The 12655-nt window shown below is 41.5% G+C and overlaps 1 protein-coding gene across 4 annotated transcripts in view; it reads right to left on the bottom strand.

Annotated features, from left to right (window-relative positions):
* The window catches only part of spag9b (sperm associated antigen 9b), a 288655-nt gene that overhangs the window by 54599 nt on the left and 221401 nt on the right, over positions 1 to 12655 (bottom strand). The window lies entirely within an intron of this gene.

Below are 12655 nucleotides of genomic sequence, written 5' to 3'. Positions count from 1 at the left end.
AGAACCCTGTACCTGCTTTCTCTCCATATCCCCGATCCCTTTAGCCACAAGGGCCATATCTAACTTCCTCTTAAATATAGCCAATGAACTGGCCTCAACTGTTTCCTGTGGCAGAGAATTCCACAGATTCACCACTCTCTGTGTGAAGAAGTTTTTCCTCATCTCGATCCTAAAAGGCTTCCCCTTTATCCTTAAAATGTGACCCCTCGTTCTGAACTTCCCCAACATCGGAAACAATCTTCCTGCATCTAGCCTGTCCAATCCTTTTAGAATTTTATATGTTTCAATAAGATCCCCCCTCAATCTTCTAAATTCCAGTGAGTATAAGCCTAGTCGATCCAGTCTTTCTTCATATGAAAGGCCTGCCATCCCAGGAATCAATCTGGTGAACCTTCTCTGTACTCCCTCTATGGCAAGAATGTCTTTCCTCAGATTAGGGGACCAAAACTGCACACAATATTCTAGGTGCGGTCTCACCAAGGCCTTGTACAACTGCAGTAGAACTTCCCTGCTCCTGTACTCAAATCCTTTTGCTATGAATGCCAACATACCATTTGCCTTTTTCACCGCCTGCTGTACCTGCATGCCCACCTTCAATGACTGCTGTACAATGACACCCAGGTCTCGTTGCATCTCCCCTTTTCCTAATCGGCCACCGTTCAGATAATAATCTGTTTTCCTGTTCTTGCAACCAAAGTGGATAACCTCACATTTATCCACATTAAATTGCATCTGCCATGAATTTGCCCACTCACCTAACCTATCCAGATCACCCTGCATCCTCTTAGCATCCTCCTCACAGCTAACACCACCACCCAGCTTCGTGTCATCCGCAAACTTGGAGATGCTGCATTTAATTCCCTCGTCTAAATCATTAATATATATTGTAAACAACTGGGGTCCCAGCACTGAGCCTTGCGGTACCCCACTAGTCACTGCCTGCCATTCTGAAAAGGTCCCGTTTACTCCCACTCTTTGCTTCCTGTCTGCCAACCAATTCTCTATCCACATCAATACCATACCCCCAATACCGTGTGCTTTAAGTTTGCACACTAATCTCCTGTGTGGGACCTTGTCAAAAGCCTTTTGAAAATCTAAATATACCACATCCACTGGCTCTCCCCTATCCACTCTACTAGTTACATCTTCAAAAAATTCTATAAGATTCGTCAGACATGATTTTTCTTTCACAAATCCATGCTGACTTTGTCCGATGATTTCACCTCTTTCCAAATGTGCTGTTATCACATCTTTGATAACCGACTCTAGCATTTTCCCCACCACCGATGTCAGACTAACCGGTCTATAATTCCCCGGATTTTTTCTCCCTCCTTTTTTAAAAAGTGGGGTTACATTAGCCACCCTCCAATCCTCAGGAACTAATCCAGAATCTAAGGAGTTTTGAAAAATTATCACTACTGCATCCACTATTTCTTGGGCTACTTCCTTCAGCACTCTGGGATGCAGACCATCTGGCCCTGGGGATTTATCTGCCTTTAATCCCTTCAATTTACCTAACACCACTTCCCTACTAACATGTAATTCCCTCAGTTCCTCCATCTCACTAGACCCTCGGTCCCTTACTATCTCCGGAAGATTATTTATGTCCTCCTTAGTGAAGACAGAACCAAAGTAGTTATTCAATTGGTCTGCCATGTCTTTGTTCCCTATGATCAATTCACCTGTTTCTGACTGTAAAGGACCTACATTTGTCTTGACCAATCTTCTTCTTTTCACAAATCTATAAAAGCTTTCACAGTCAGTTTTTATGTTCCCTGCCAGCTTTCTCTCATAATCTTTTTTCCCTTTCCTAATTAAGCCCTTTGTCCTCCTCTGCTGGTCTCTGAATTTCTCCCAGTCCTCAGGTGTGCCACTTTTTTTTTGCTAATTTGTATGTTTCTTCTTTGGACTTGATACTATCCCTAATTTCCCTTGTCAGCCACAGGTGCACTACCTTCCCTGGTTTATTCTTTTGCCAAACTGGGATGAACAATTGTTGTAGTTCATCCATGCGATCTTTAAATGCTTGCCATTGCATATCCACCGTCAACCCTTTAAGTATCATTTGCCAGTCTATCTTAGCTAATTCACGTCTCATACCTTCAAAGTTACCCTTCTTTAAGTTCAGAACCTTTGTTTCTGAATTAACTATGTCACTCTCCATCTTAATGAAGAATTCCACCATATTATGGTCACTCTTACCCAAGGGGCCTCGCATGACAAGATTGCTAACTAACCCCTCCTCATTGCTCAATACCCAACTCAATAAGGTCACATATGCTATTGCTAGAGCACAAAGCCAGTTTCATTCCCAACAAAAATTACACTCCCACCCGGCTTTGTGCTAAAACAATGTAAGTGCATCTAGATATAATCTGACTGAGCTTTCTACAACTGATTATTGAATTTCTCTGACTGAAATAGTGTTCAATGTCCATTTCGTTTAGAAAAACGAATTTCTGATCCTTTAGTTTATTAATGTAGTGACCTCATCTATTAAAATGAAATAAACATTTAAGGACACTGATGTATGGACGGTGTCCTTGTGCTAAAGTACTACTCACCGTCACTGTAGGTAATTCTGAATCATAGACCATAAGACATGGGAGCAGAATTAAGGCATTTGGCCCATTGAGTCTGATCTGCAATTCCATCATGGCTGATTTATTATCCATCTGAACCCCATTCTCCTGCCTTCTCTCTGTAACCTTTGACACCCTAACTAATCGAGAATCTATTCATCTCTGCTTTAAATATATCCAATAACTTGGCCTCCACAACCATCCGTGACAATGAATTCTACAGATGCTCCACCTCTGGCTGATGAAATTCCTCCTCATTGCTGTTTCAAGGGTATGTGCTTGTACTCTGAGGCTGTGCCCTTTGGTCCTAAACTCACACTATAGGAACCATCCTTGCCACATCCACTCTATCTAGGCCTAATGAATCAGTCCGAAGCTGCGTTCATAATGGGACTATGCAGTTTGCTGCAGTTTGTGAGCAGGCAGTTTATTTGTGCAGTGCACTAAATAAAAATCTGGACATAAAAGGCAATCTCAAATCCAAATTAGAAGTAGAGCATTAAAAAGTACTTTTTGCACAAGTTTTTCATGCTGAGGCAATGCAAGGTTTAGAAAGAACTTAGGACCATTTGTAACTTTTTGGTGGACTGCAACTATCACGAGAAGCACAGAGGAGATGTCAGGGATTTTTTTTTAATGCAGAGAGTGGTGAGTGCGTGGAATGGGCTGCCGGCCGCAATGGTGAAACCATAGAGTCTTTTAAGAGACTCCTGAGGGTTCCGGTGATGTCATTGTCCAGAATGGCAGCATAAGTCAATAGCTCCTCCGGAAAAACGCATATTTTGCCCCTTTAATCCATCAAATAAAAGATCTTTCAAAAATATCTGAACTGATAAGGGGGGCAAGAATGGGAAAAAAGAATGGAGATTAAATAAAAGCATCACTGCAGAGCCTATGGACGAGAGGGGTGCAGCGAGTGGCTCTCCTACCCAGAAGTGTGGTAGTGAGGCCGACGATGGGCCTCGTTCAGGTGAAGCAGCAAATATGATAAAAATTCTGGAAGAGATACGGGGATTCCAAAAAGACATAAAACAGCAACTAAATGATATCACGTCAGAGCTCGCCAATGTCAATCAAAAAATAATGGTGGCAGAGACACGAATTGAGAAGGTGGAAGATTGTGTGCAAAACATGCAATGAATACTAAGTATATATACAAATATTAAATCAACAAGAAAGTAAACTGCTTGATCAGGAGGGAAGATCATGGTGGAAAAATATCAGGATATACAATGTTCTCGAAGGAGCGGAGGGTTTGTCTATGATGGAGTTTGTAAGAAAGTTGCTGTGGGACATGCTAGAGATTTCTTCGACTAAGGAGCTTGAAATTGAGAGGGTGCATCGTGCGCTCATCCCGCGGCCTACTGGAGAAAGAGAAGATAAGCCACGCTCAATAGTAATTAGATTCCTTCGCTACAATACCAAGGCGGAGATTCTACGAAGGGCCTGGGGTAAGAAGAGGGTGTTTTTGGACGGGAAATTAATATATTTCGATCAAGGTTACCCGCTGGTGGTCCTGCAGAAACGTAAAGAATACTCTGAAGTAAAGTGAATATTAAAGCAAGGAAGGATTAGATTCCAGACTCTGTACCCTGCTAAACTGCGAGTGTTTTATGAAGATGGGATGCAACTGTATCAGACAGTGGAAGAGGCGACTACAGACATGAAGGCCAGAGGGTTGCCCATTAGCGTGATCAAACTGAGGGAAAACCTCGCTGAGCAGTTATCCCACTCTGCTTGGGAAATAGTGCGAGAATCGAGAAAGCAGGGAACGGGAGGAGGGCGAGAGAAGTGCATCAGGAAGAGACTGTGAAGACAGACCTCACCCCCTCCAGAAGAGCCATAAGGTTTAACAAACTTTAAAAATGTTGATAAGTAAAACGGAAGCAAAAATAGACAGTGCTATACCTATCACAAGAAATACTTATTATAATGTGGATTTTATATTACTCAATTATTCTTTTTTATTCATTCATTCACTCCTTTTCCCCCACCTAAATGAGAATGTATATATGGGAGGAATACACAGGGAAGTCTTTTCTGTGTAATGGACATAGATTTCTTCACTTACTTTTCTGGGTACTGCAATGGGGGCCCTCAACTCACAGGGAGGAGGGGCCATCCCCCACAGCTATACGTTTCCTCTAGCTCAACCCAGGGTCATCTACTAGAGACCTCAGCCTTGGAATCACACCTTCATTTTTTTTATTATTCGCGTTTCTTGGTTCTTATTTGTTCAGGGAGTAGATTGATTAAGTTTTATTCTGCTAACTTCAATGATATGTTGACAGATAAATACACATAGCGAAGGACAAAGTAAAATTCATTTCTTTTAATGTCAATGGGTTGTTAAATCCAATCAAATGCAGTAAAATTCTATCCAAAACATTGAGGAGGGGATACTTCCCATCCCCATACAGGCAATTTTGGCTGATAACAACCTACAAAGGTACATAAATACTATTGATAAGCCATGGGTGAAATGGACTCTTAAATATGGAAAACTATTATAAAAGAATATAAGTTAGAGGGAGATATTGCAATTCTTAAATGGTGTGCATATGACTCGGATTTTACACCAAATAAACTGGATGCTAGATTTAAGGACTGGACAGCTAAAGGGATAACAGTTCTTTGCAATATAATGAAAGAAAGAACAATGTTCAGTTCTGAAATGCTTAAAGAGAAACACTTGTTAAAAAACAAGACTTTCATTGGTACTTACAGATGCAACGTTAATAGGACAGTTAAAAATGTAACAAAGACAAGAACATGTTTGACAGAGCTATTTAGAAAAGCATATAATTCAGATAACAGTAGTAGAATCATTTCAAGCGCATATAAGGGTTTGTCAAATCTTAAAACACATTCAACTTCATACATTAAAACAAAATGATAGAAGGAAGGAGGGATAATTATATCTGAGGAAGAATGGACAATAATATGGAGGTATCAATGGAAGTGTACCAATTCACAGAAATGGAGGGAGTTCGGATGGAAAAACTTTATATTTTATTACATCCTCTCAGAAATCCCATTTTGATAGTGTTCCACAAAAACTGATACCCAAATAAGTACAACCGTAACAAGTACCGGTAGATGCTGCAACTATTTGGTTTTGCTTGAACAAATGGACCCAGACTCGGTAGTTCCTCCGAGACTCACTTTATTGTTAATACAGAGAAGAAAAATAGAGAGTTGAGAGAAATGCTTTATATTATACACTACCTACACCACTAATAGGTAGGGCTAACTTAAGCAACCCCTAGTAGTCTACACAGCCGAGTATACTTAGCAACGTCTGCATGGTCCCTGAGGCAGGCGATCGACTGTGGACTGGCTAGGGTGGAGGTCCTTGGCGCCGGTTCAGCTGCTCAGCCCGAAGGTAGGACCCAGGTGAGTGGTCTGCCCAAGAAAGAACTTGCCCACCTTTTATAGCCCTATCGCCACCTCCCAGTCCAGCTGGCAGGGGCAAGGCATCCAATCCGACGTTTACACGACCCTAACCTCTTGGTTGGGTGACCTTCAGCAATTGGCCTCTGCCTCCTCAGGGACAATGCACTCTTATTAATCTTACAACCAAACAATGTAAAAAGACATTCTTTAGAGACAAGGTGATTAATTATTTTTATACAAATCAGCACTTTTAGTTTGCTTTCAGGCCATGTTATCAGGTAGACCGGAGCCACATTGTTATCCCCTTATCTGGTATCAAGGGTCAATCTGCCTAACACGCAGGAAGACCTTCAAAACAGGACAGACCCACAAATTCCTGTTAAACATTTCCTTGCCATATCCATTTTTCATACCCACACATCTCACCCATACACTTACCAATACAGATAGTAACCTCCCTGTTTGCTGGAGAAATTGTAGAAATCAAAATGCAAACCATTATCATATTTTCTGGGAATGCCCCATTATCAAAGACTATTGGAGTGGGATACACAATGCTCTACAACACATTTTTAAATGTGAAATACCCTTAGAAAGTAAGGCCATATATTCTGGGTATATACCTCAAGAATTGTTGAAAAGAGATAAATATAATTTATATTTAATATAAAATATATTTTAATGAATATATTGCTGGTGGCTGGTAAAAAGACACTACTAGGAAAAGTTATCACAGGAGAGCCCAACCTTAAATGCATGGATAGAAATTACAATGGACATTTACAAAATGGAGAAGATAACAGCATCTGTTAATCATAAGTTGGAACAATTTGATTCATACTGGGAAAAATAGTTTAACTACATGTTACGTACCCATGACACGTGACAGTGGTGTACTTGTCACGTGACAGGTGTTGAAGCTATACTGGACTTGAGGTAATGGTCTTGTGATGGTGGAGTGACATCATTTCCCTGCCAGTAGAGGTCATGTGACAGGTTTTTTTTCAGGGTATAAAAGGAGAACCCCTCCCTGTGAGGAGGGGCAGTTCGTGGCTGGATTTGCCATGTTGACTTCATGCCACTGCATGATTTAATGTTATGACGCAGTTTAGTTGAAAGATGGAGTTTTATTTAATGCCTAAAGTTTAAAAGGTCATTGCCAGCAGTTTCTTTATAATACTGCTAGTTGAGAATCAGTGGAGAGTGAAGATCGGAGTTCGGGAGTTAAAAGATCGAGGAAAGTCGATTTCGACGGTGAAACAGGTTTGACCTTGTTTGATCCTCATTCGGATGGAATTCGTTGACTGTGCTCGTGTTAATCCCTGCGAATAGCAGAAAGGATTGAGTACAGTTTTGTAAAGGAAAGGTCAGTGCCTTTAAGCCGTTTCATTTTTTCATCTTCGTAAATTCTTCCTGGGAAAAGTAGTTCGACTGGGAATCGCAACAACATGACGTGAAAGAGAATTTAAATCGTCTTAAAAAGTCTCTCCCTTAAATGGACTGTAAGCATTTTGAACTTTTGCAATACTACTTTGAAGAACTGTTTTTGCAACATCGCTTTAAAAACTGTTTAAGCTTCATTGCTTTAAGAACTGTTTAAGCTGCCGCACAGCAGCTGATTTCCGGTTACGTAAGTGGTTTGTTTACTTTTGGGGGTTTGTTTTTCAGCGTTTAATAAACGTGTTATTTGTTATAAAAACCCCTGCCTCACTCATATATTTATTGTTGCTGAATCCGTAACACTACATAACACCTCATGGACCTGATTTTATTCTCACAAATCAATGAATATATTGTTAAAAAAGATCACTCCCTACTTGTACATAGTTTTCTCCTTTCGCTTATTCTTTCTTTCCTCTTTTCTATAAGTGTATACCTCAGATAAATATTATGTGGAGATTTGTGGCATATATGACTATATGATATATATGTACATTATCTGAAATACATCTTATGGAAATGTTTGATGATGAATTTTAATAAAAAATAAATTCTTTTTTTTTGTAGACTCCTGGATGGCTGCATGGAGCTTAGAAAAATAAAGGGCTATGAGTAAAGGCTAGGTTCTTCTAAGGTAGGGACATGTTCGGCACAGCTTTGTGGGCCAAAGGGCCTGTATTGTGCTGTAGGTTTTCTATGTTCTAAGTTGTTAGCTGGTGAGACAGCACTAGGTTTAAAAAGAGCTCAGGGCCTTTCAGACAGAGCATTTTGGTGGGTTGCGATCTTCATGAGAAGCCATTCATTGGTGAGGCAATGTGAAATTTAAAAAGAGCTTGGGGGTCTTTTGTAATTTTGCGGGTGGGCTGCAATCATAATAATTGCAGAGGCCAATGAAAAGAAGCAAGGTATAAGCAGAGCAGCTATTATTAGAGCTGACACTGTCAAGTGCACAGTGCTAGAGTGGCCAAACATTGGCTCAATAGACTTCAGCGAGAACAGGCACAGGCCAGAACTTAAGGTTGAAAAGTTAAAGGTTTAACAAGTGTAGGCAGGATGGTAGTTCAGTCAGTGGAATGCTCCTCGTGTGAAATGTGGATTTTGTGTACCTGACAGTCTTCCTAATGATTACATCTTCAATAAGTGCACCAATGACATAGGTAAACAAGGGGAAGTGGTGCTGCGCAGTGAGAAAAGAGAGGCTGAAGATCACAGCCTCCAAGGTAGTAATCTCTGGATTATTCCTAGCACCAGATTTGATTAGGAGGTTTAAGGTAATGGAATCCTTGGCAGACATAATATGATTAGGAGGGATAATATGATCGCAATATAACAGAATTCACCCTGCAGTTTGAGTGGGAGAAGATAAAATCAGATATGAGTATTACAGTGGAATAAAGACAACTACAGAGAGCATGAGAGAGAAGCTGGCCAAAGTTGATTGGAAGGAGTCACTATCAGGGATGATGGTAAAATAGCAATGACTGGAGCTCCTGAGGGCAATCAGTAGGCATGGGATAGATATATCTGAAAGATGAAGAAGTATTCTAAAGGGAAGATGAGGCAACCGGCCATGGCTAACAAGGGAACTCAAAGACAGTAAAAAAGCCAAAGATAGAGCATATAATATGGCAAAACTTGGTGAAAAGAGAAGTTCTGATGGAGTTCAATCCAGGTTAAGTGTGAAGTGGTTCAAGCAGATGGAGTTCAACCCAGATAAGTGAGAAGTGGTTCATTTTGGTAGATCAAATACGATGGCAGAATATAGTATTAATGATAAGACTCTCGGCAGTGTGGAGGATCAGAGGGATCATGGGGTCCAAGTCCATAGGACTCTCAAAGCAGCTGTGCAGGTTAACTCTGTGGTTAAGAAGGCATACGGTGTATTGGCCTTCATCAATCGTGGGATTGAGTTTAGGAGCTGAGAGGTAATGTTACAGCTATATAGGACCTGGTCAGACCCAACTTGGAGAGCTGTGCTCAGTTCTGGTCGCCTCACTGCAGGAAGGATGTGGAAACCATAGAAAGGGTGCAGAGGAGATTTAGAAGATTGGGGAGCATGCCTTATGAAAACAGATTTGAGTGAACTCGGCCTTTTCTCCTTGGAGCGACGAAGGATAAGAGGTGACCTGATAGGGGTGTATAAGATGATGAGAGGCATTGATCGTGTGGATAGTCAGAGGCTTTTTTCCAGGGCTGAAATGGTTGCCACAAGAGGACACAGGTTTAAGGTGCTGGCGAGTAGGTACAGAGGAGATGTCAGGGAAGTTTTTTAACAGACTTTTAGACAGGTACATGGAGCTCAGAAAAATAGAGGGCTATGGGTAAGCCTAGTAATTTCTAAGGTAGGGACATGTTCAGCACAACTTTGTGGCCCAAAGGGCCTGTATTGTGCTGCAGGTTTTCTGTGTTTTTATGTTATAGAATTGGGAAGATTTAAAAACCAACAGAAGGCATCTTAAAAAAGCTAAGAGAGGAAAGATATGAAGGTAAGCTAGCCAATAATATAAAAGATACAAAAAGTTTTTCAGATATGTAGATAGTAAAAAGAGAGGTGGGAATGGATATCAGACTGCTGGAAAAGTACTAATGAAGAATTTAAAAAATGGTGGATAAGCATTTTGCATCAGTCTTCACTGCGGAAGACACCAGCAGTATGCAAGGAACACTTGAGTGTCAGCGGGCAGAAGTGAATGCAGTTGCTAGTACCAAGAAGGTGCTTGGGAAGCTGAAAGGTCTGAAGGTAGATAGGTTATCTGGACCAGATGGACTACACCCCGGGGTTCTGAAAGAGTAGCAGATGAGACTGTGGAGGCATTAGTAACAATCTTTCAAGAATCAAGAGATTCTGGAATGGTTCCAGATGACTGGAAAATTGCAAATGTCACTCCAGTCCTCCAGAAGGGAGAGGCAGAAAAAAGGAAACTTTAGGATAGTTAACCTGACCTCAGTGGTTGGAAAGATGTTGGAGTCCATTATGAAGGATGGTGCTTTGGGGTACTTGGAGGCTCAAGATAAATTGGGCCAAATTCAGTATGGTTTTCTTAAGGGGAAATCTTACCTGACAAATCTATCAGAATTCTTTGAGGAAATTACAAGCAGAACAGACAAAAGAGAGTCAGTGGATGTTCTTTACTTGGATTTTCAAAAGGTCTTTGACAAAGTGCTGTACATGAGACTACTTAACAAGTTAAGAGCTATCATCATCATGCCTTGGCTTCGCATATGAAGATTTAGGAAGAGGGCTGCCCATGTCTGCTGCAGGCTCGCTGGTGGCTGACGAGGACAATACGGGACAGGCAGACCCAGCAACAGCGGGTGCAAGGGAAAATCTGTTCTGGATTTGGTGCTGTTGTGTCACGGTTCTTCCTCCTTCTCCTTTTGTCAAGGACAGCCCTGTGTGCATTCTCGAAGGAGGAGAGACTGGTGAATGGTGTTTCGCCAGACCTCACGATTGGAGGCTAGAGTAAACTACTGGTGATGGTCAATATGACAAGCACCAAGGGATTTCTTCAGACAGTCCTTGTACCTCTTCTTCGGTGCCTCCCTGAAGTTCGAGGACTTCAATGTTGGTGATGAAGTCACTCCAGTGGATGCTGAGGCAGCGCTGGTGAAAACGCTCAAGGAGTTGTAGGTGGTGACGGTAGGTGACCCACAACTCGGAGACGTACAGGAGGGTGGTCAGTACAACGGCTTTGTACACGCTGATCTTTGTGCCTTTCTTCAAATGCTTGTTGTTCCAGACTCTTTTGTATAGCCTGCCGAATGCGCTGTTTGACTTTGCAAGTCTGTTGTCAATCTCTTTATCGATCTTAGCATCTGATAAGATGGTGCACTCCACGTAGCTGAACTGGTGGACTGTCTTCTGCTTTGCCTTGCTGATGGTGATGCGGGGAGGGTGGTAATCTTCCTGAGGTGTGGGCTGATGGAGAACTTCTGTCTTCTTCAAGCTGACTTCCAATCCGAAGAGTTATGATATTACAGGAGATATACTAGTATGTATAGAAGACTGGCTGACTGGCAGGAGGCAAAGAGTGATAATACAGAGGGCCTTTCCTGGTTGGCTTTTGCTGACTAGTGGTGTTATACAAAGGTTGATGTTAAGACCACTTCTTTTCACATTGTATGTCAATAATTTGGATGATAGAATTGATGACTTTGCGGCTAAGTTTGCAGACAATACAAAGATAAGTGGAGGGGAAGGTAGTGTTGATGAAGCAGGGAGTCTGCAGAAAGACTTAGACAGATTGGAAGAATGGGAAAAGAAGTGGAAGATGGAATATAGAGTAGGAAAGTGTATGGTCATGCACTTTGGTAGAAGGAGTAAAAGCCTTTTCGTGCAGGACTCCTTATAGGTTAACTGCAGGTTGAGTCGGTGGTGAGGAAGGCAAATGCAATGTTAGCATTCATTTCCAGAGGACTAGAATATAACAGCAAGGGATGTCATGCTGAGGCTTTATAAGGCATTGGTCAGACTACAGTTAGAGTACTGTGAACAGTTTTCAGATTCAGATTCAGATTCAGTTTTTTTGTCATCTAGAAACCACAAATGCAATGCAGTTAAAAAATAAGACAACGTTCCTCCAGAATGATATCATAAAAGCATATGACAAAACAGACTACACCAGAAAATCCACATAATGTTTGGCAATCCCCAATCCAGAGTCCGGAGAGGCTGCTGCATATTAATAACACACTACCATCTTAGCGCGTTCCCCAGAAAGGAGTTCCAATCCCACCAGACAAACAAGACCAAAAACTAAAGCTACAAGACCTGCACAAAACCACATAGTTACAACAGTGCAAACAATAGCATAATTGATAAAAAAAAAAACAGACCATGGGCACAGTAAAAATAGTCCAAAGATGGACTATTTGGGCCCCTTATCTAAGAAAAGATGCACTGGCACATGAACAGGTCCAGAGGAGATCCAGGAGAACGATTTTGGGAATGAAAGAGTTGCCATATGAGGAGTGTTTGACAGCTCTGGGTCTGCATTAACTGGAATTCAGAAGAACGAGGGAGAATCTCATTGAAACCTATCGAACACTTAAAGACCTAGATGGACAAGATGTGGTGAGGATGTTTCTTTATTATGGGTGAGTCTAGGGCCAAAGGGCACAGCATCACAATAAAAGGGCATACATTTAGAACAAAGATGAGGTGGAATTTCTTTCACCCGAGGGTAGTGGATCTGTTGAATTTATTGCTGCAGCCGGCTGTTGAGGCCAAGTCACTG

Source organism: Hemitrygon akajei, chromosome 22, assembly GCF_048418815.1.
Source record: "Hemitrygon akajei chromosome 22, sHemAka1.3, whole genome shotgun sequence".
NCBI classification, from domain to species: Eukaryota; Metazoa; Chordata; class Chondrichthyes; order Myliobatiformes; family Dasyatidae; genus Hemitrygon; species Hemitrygon akajei.
Note: the sequence above shows the minus strand (reverse complement) of the source record. Positions and strands in the feature narration are given on the sequence as shown.